This window comes from Bombus huntii, unplaced genomic scaffold (genome assembly GCF_024542735.1).
Source record: "Bombus huntii isolate Logan2020A unplaced genomic scaffold, iyBomHunt1.1 ctg00000142.1, whole genome shotgun sequence".
In the NCBI taxonomy this organism is placed as follows: domain Eukaryota; kingdom Metazoa; phylum Arthropoda; class Insecta; order Hymenoptera; family Apidae; genus Bombus; species Bombus huntii.
In genome coordinates, this window is record NW_026099387.1 from 56,355 (window position 1) to 62,500 (window position 6,146).

Here is a 6,146-nt window from a genome sequence, read left to right on the forward strand (position 1 = left end):
CTCCTCGAGTCTTAGTGTATTTTACGCTATTTCTCGACTGTTCCTCCGTTCTCGTTCTGGTTTTTTCTCTACACTGCTGCGCCGCGGGTCGCTGTCCTGGACGTAATGACCAAATATCGTGGCAAGGTTCCCCTGAGTCGGGAAGCTGGTGACCTGTGTGTACGTATTCTAACAAAAATTGTTAGATGCGTGTGTGCTTGTACTAACTGAGCATCGATTCATTCAAAAGAGTATAACCGTCTGCTTTCTATAAAAACTTCTGCTTTCGCAGAAGTATCCGATGAGGCGGTAGGAGCGTACTATCTTTGCGTAGTATGTCTTCTGCCGAAAATGTTCTACCGATTGAAAGAATATTCTTACGGTATGTCCAGCGCGACGCACTGGGATACGCGCTTGTTCGTTCAGCGTGAGGTGCGTATACGTGCTTTACCGCTAAGATATTCTAATAAGTCTTTTTACACGAAGACAGCATTATGGAAATGTTCCTTTAGAAGTACGATTCTAAACATTTTATATAAGACTATGAGAGAGAGAGAGAGAGAGAAGAGAGGAGGTGGAGTTGAGAATTACAAAGTGGCTGCGAGCGGCGTTCGAAGATTATTACTGAACTATGGGTGTATCTCGAACGTCGCTAGGAGATATATTTTATAGATATATCTATCTTAAGAACGAAAAGTCTCGTCGTACGGTGCTTACGTCCCACCTACGACACGAAGAGAACTTAAACGAAATTTATAAGAATTGTTATACGAATAAGATCCCTGGTTGATCCTGCCAGTAGTCATATGCTTGTCTCAAAGATTAAGCCATGCATGTCTCAGTACATGCCGCATTAAGGTGAAACCGCGAATGGCTCATTAAATCAGTTATGGTTTCTTAGATCATACCTACATTTACTTGGATAACTGTGGTAATTCTAGAGCTAATACATGCAAACAGATTCCGACCAGAGATGGTAGGAATGCTTTTATTAGATCAAAACCAATCGGTGGCGGATGGCTCGTCTGTCCGTCCATCGTTTGTTTTGGTGACTCTGAATAACTTTGTGCTGATCGCATGGTCATCTAGCACCGGCGACGCATCTTTCAAATGTCTGCCTTATCAACTGTCGATGGTAGGTTCTGCGCCTACCATGGTTGTAACGGGTAACGGGGAATCAGGGTTCGATTCCGGAGAGGGAGCCTGAGAAACAGCTACCACATCCAAGGAAGGCAGCAGGCGCGCAAATTACCCACTCCCGGCACGGGGAGGTAGTGACGAAAAATAACGATACGGGACTCATCCGAGGCCCCGTAATCGGAATGAGTACACTTTAAATCCTTTAACGAGGACCAATTGGAGGGCAAGTCTGGTGCCAGCAGCCGCGGTAATTCCAGCTCCAATAGCGTATATTAAAGTTGTTGCGGTTAAAAAGCTCGTAGTTGAATCTGTGTGTCACAGTGTCGGTTCACCGCTCGCGGTGTTTAACTGGCATTATGTGGTACGTCCTATCGGTGGGCTTAGCTCCTCGCGGGCGGTCCAACTAATATCCCATCGCGGTGCTCTTCACTGAGTGTCGAGGTGGGCCGATACGTTTACTTTGAACAAATTAGAGTGCTTAAAGCAGGCTACCTTCGCCTGAATACTGTGTGCATGGAATAATGGAATAGGACCTCGGTTCTATTTTGTTGGTTTTCGGAGCCCCGAGGTAATGATTAATAGGGACAGATGGGGGCATTCGTATTGCGACGTTAGAGGTGAAATTCTTGGATCGTCGCAAGACGGACAGAAGCGAAAGCATTTGCCAAAAATGTTTTCATTAATCAAGAACGAAAGTTAGAGGTTCGAAGGCGATCAGATACCGCCCTAGTTCTAACCATAAACGATGCCAGCCAGCGATCCGCCGAAGTTCCTCCGATGACTCGGCGGGCAGCTTCCGGGAAACCAAAGCTTTTGGGTTCCGGGGGAAGTATGGTTGCAAAGCTGAAACTTAAAGGAATTGACGGAAGGGCACCACCAGGAGTGGAGCCTGCGGCTTAATTTGACTCAACACGGGAAACCTCACCAGGCCCGGACACCGGAAGGATTGACAGATTGATAGCTCTTTCTTGATTCGGTGGGTGGTGGTGCATGGCCGTTCTTAGTTGGTGGAGCGATTTGTCTGGTTAATTCCGATAACGAACGAGACTCTAGCCTGCTAAATAGACGTAACTTATGGTATCTCGAAGGCCCCCGGCTTCGGTCGGTGGGTTTTTACTACCAACGTACAAACAAATCTTCTTAGAGGAACAGGCGGCTTCTAGCCGCACGAGATTGAGCAATAACAGGTCTGTGATGCCCTTAGATGTTCTGGGCCGCACGCGCGCTACACTGAAGGAATCAGCGTGTTTTCCCTGGCCGAAAGGCCCGGGTAACCCGCTGAACCTCCTTCGTGCTAGGGATTGGGGCTTGCAATTATTCCCCATGAACGAGGAATTCCCAGTAAGCGCGAGTCATAAGCTCGCGTTGATTACGTCCCTGCCCTTTGTACACACCGCCCGTCGCTACTACCGATTGAATGATTTAGTGAGGTCTTCGGACTGGTGCGCGGCCAATGTGATAAGCATTGCCGATGTTACCGGGAAGATGACCAAACTTGATCATTTAGAGGAAGTAAAAGTCGTAACAAGGTTTCCGTAGGTGAACCTGCGGAAGGATCATTAACGATACGATACCAAAAGAATTTGACTTGAACACATATAAAAACTATGAAATATATATCACAATGGTCGGTAAGGAGCCGTACTCCTCCTGTATCGACGAAAGTATATACGACGTATTAACAAGCTATATACTTTAACAAACGAAAACGCCAGGGAGCTTGGCAACCTCCGTTGGCACGAATAGAAATATTCTTAAGGAGGAGACGACCCTCCAGCTACGGAATTATACGAAGAGAAGGTGGCACTCTCTCTCGATCATCGGGATGAAGAGATATATATATACAAGTATAAAAACGAAATGCGAATGAAACTTATTCGAGGCGCCTGCGTGAGGTCGTAAACAGAAAGACCCGCCGTCTCCGAATAAAACATATAACATATAATATATATATATATATATGAAATTCTAATAAAAGGGAACTCTAGCTTCGAAAGAGCCAACAAAAGTTAAGGCTCGATATCAAACGAAAAAATTACGATGGAAACCAGGTGTAAAGAGAAATGCAGTCGTGGCGCCTGCGAGAGGCCGTACACAGAAAGACCCGCCGTCACGATCTCGTATTTCGTATTTGCATCGTGGAAACCGTACAAACGAAATATAAAAGTCCATGCAAACTAATAAGAAAATCTCTAAAGTGCCTCGTGTCGGAGTGATCATGCTCGCCTATTCTCTTCTATGTTTCGTGGTCTGTGTTGCGTTTGTTCTCCTCCTAGCAACGGGACATATCGAAGACTCCTCTTTGGGATCGAACGAAGCGTCTAGAACGAGTCGACGAGAGCGAAAGAACTTGTAGCGAGTCGCGCAGAGCGAAAGGATACCGATATACATCTTCGAAGGTTCTCTTCGAAGATCCATGGATACCTTCTGCGTCGACTTCTCTCGTCTCTTTCATCGAAACTCTCGTCGTTCTCGAAACGTGCTTCCTACCCAAAGGGCGTGTGCTCTTCGTATGTCGTTTCGTTCGAAATAACGAAACCACGTGTAACATACTCGTGGATCGGGTAACCTAGAACGAAGACGCATCGCGTGGATGTTGGCCCGCTATGCGACGATGACCGATGATGATGATGATGATGATGATGATATGATGATGATGTCGATGTCGACGACGACGACGATGAAGACGATGTGTAGCAACGATTCGTAACTAGTCTAGCCGAAGTTCGTTCAGAGGGGAACGCCGCCGGCTTCGAAGCCTCGATGTCGTGAGTCGGACACCCGTGCCGTCGCTAGAGTTTTTCAAACTCTGCTTCTGGATATTGGGACGAAAGACCGCTCGAGGACGACGACAGCCGTGCGTGCGTATCCCATCGAATTTTTTTTACACCACCTGAACGAGACTAAAGTTTCGTCTAGTTGATCGTCTACCGTCGCATAATGTATATTATATACCGTTCAGAGGGGACCGGCTGTCTATCCTCGTTGTCGTGAGTCGGACACCCGTGCCGTCGCTAGAGTTTTTCAAACTCTGCTTCTGGATATCGGGACGAAAGACCGCGCGAGGACGACGGATGCGAGTCCCATCGAATTTTTGACTTACACACTACCTGAACGAGACTTAAAGTTTCATATTATATACCGTTCAGAGGGGACCGGCTGTCTATCCTCGTTGTCGTGAGTCGGACACCCGTGCCGTCGCTAGAGTTTTTCAAACTCTGCTTCTGGATATCGGGACGAAAGACCGCGCGAGGACGACGGATGCGAGTCCCATCGAATTTTTGACTTACACACTACCTGAACGAGACTTAAAGTTTCATATAATATACCGTTCAGAGGGGACCGGCTGTCTTTCCTCGTTGTCGTGAGTCGGACACCCGTGCCGTCGCTAGAGTTTTTCAAACTCTGCTTCTGGATATCGGGACGAAAGACCGCGCGAGGACGACGGATGCGAGTCCCATCGAATTTTTTATTTAAACACTACCTGAACGAGACTTAAAGTTTCATATAATATACCGTTCAGAGGGGACCGGCTGTCTTTCCTCGTTGTCGTGAGTCGGACACCCGTGCCGTCGCTAGAGTTTTTCAAACTCTGCTTCTGGATATCGGGACGAAAGACCGCGCGAGGACGACGGATGCGAGTCCCATCGAATTTTTTATTTAAACACTACCTGAACGAGACTTAAAGTTTCATATAATATACCGTTCAGAGGGGACCGGCTGTCTTTCCTCGTTGTCGTGAGTCGGAGACCCGTGCCGTCGCTAGAGTTTTTCAAACTCTGCTTCTGGATATCGGGACGAAAGACCGCGCGAGGACGACGGATGCGAGTCCCATCGAATTTTTGATTTACACACTACCTGAACGAGACTTAAAGTTTCATCCAGTTTGTCGTCTATCATCTCATATATAATATACCGTTCAGAGGGGACCGGCTGTCTATCCTCGTTGTCGTGAGTCGGACACCCGTGCCGTCGCTAGAGTTTTTCAAACTCTGCTTCTGGATGTTGGGACGAAAGACCGCGCGAGGACGATGGATGCGAGTCCCATCGAATTTTTGATTTACAAGACACACACTACCTGAACGAGACTAAAGTTTCATCGAGTTTATCGTCGCATAACCCGTTCGGAGGGGACCGGCTGTCTATCCTCGTTGTCGTGAGTCGGACACCCGTGCCGTCGCTAGAGTTTTTCAAACTCTGCTTCTGGATATCGGGACGAAAGACCGCGCGAGGACGATGGCTGCGAGTCCCATCGAATTTTTGTTTTTTTTTTTTTTAAAAAAAAAAACACCACCCGAACGGAGATGTGTTCTATCTTTCGTCGATTTTTCATGCTTTCAGTCGGTCGCGTGGTCGCCATCCGTTCGGAGGGGATCGCCGGCTTCGAAACCTCGATGTCGTGAGTCGGACACCCGTGCCGTCGCTAGAGTTTTTCAAACTCTGCTTCTGGATATTGGGACGAAAGACCGCTCGAGGCGGACGGCCGCGCGAATCCCATCGAATCTTTACTATCACCCGAACGATGGAGAGATGCACGCGCGCTGTTTCTTGAATAATTGGACGAGAGAGTAGAATCAAACACATATATAACATGGGCTAGCCACCGTGCTTACTCGTTCGCGAGATCGTGTGCTGTACAGAGGATTCAGAATCGGGTGTATATATCCCCGTCGTTTCCTGACGAACGGAGCTTCGATCTCGATGGTTGTTATATATCATAATGTACTTTACGCCCGGCCGGCGAACGCGCGTATCTTCGCGCGTTCGTCGTTTTCTTTTTTTTTCGAACGTTTTTGTGTCGTCAATCCTATGGCGACTTCTGCGCGTTCGATTCCCGTTGGTCGAACGTGACGGAACTCGGCTTCGCTAGAACCGAGAAGAGTACATTTGAGTATTGAACTGTTGTAAATTTATAAAAGATTACCCTGAACGGTGGATCACTTGGCTCGTGGGTCGATGAAGAACGCAGCTAATTGCGCGTCAACGTGTGAACTGCAGGACACATGAACATCGACATTTCGAACGCA

The 6,146-nt window shown here is 47.6% G+C and overlaps 2 non-coding genes across 2 annotated transcripts in view; both read left to right on the plus strand.

The window, feature by feature from the left end:
* Positions 1-758: 758 nt before the first annotated feature.
* LOC126877285 (small subunit ribosomal RNA) lies at positions 759-2,681 on the plus strand. The gene has a single exon (XR_007694897.1). It is a non-coding gene; the product is annotated as a small subunit ribosomal RNA (ribosomal RNA).
* A 3,359-nt stretch (positions 2,682-6,040) lies between these two features.
* LOC126877292 (5.8S ribosomal RNA) overlaps positions 6,041-6,146 on the plus strand; it is a 155-nt gene continuing 49 nt past the window's right edge. The window contains exon 1 of the ribosomal RNA XR_007694902.1: positions 6,041-6,146. This exon is cut by the window's right edge and continues 49 nt beyond it. This is a non-coding gene — a ribosomal RNA (5.8S ribosomal RNA).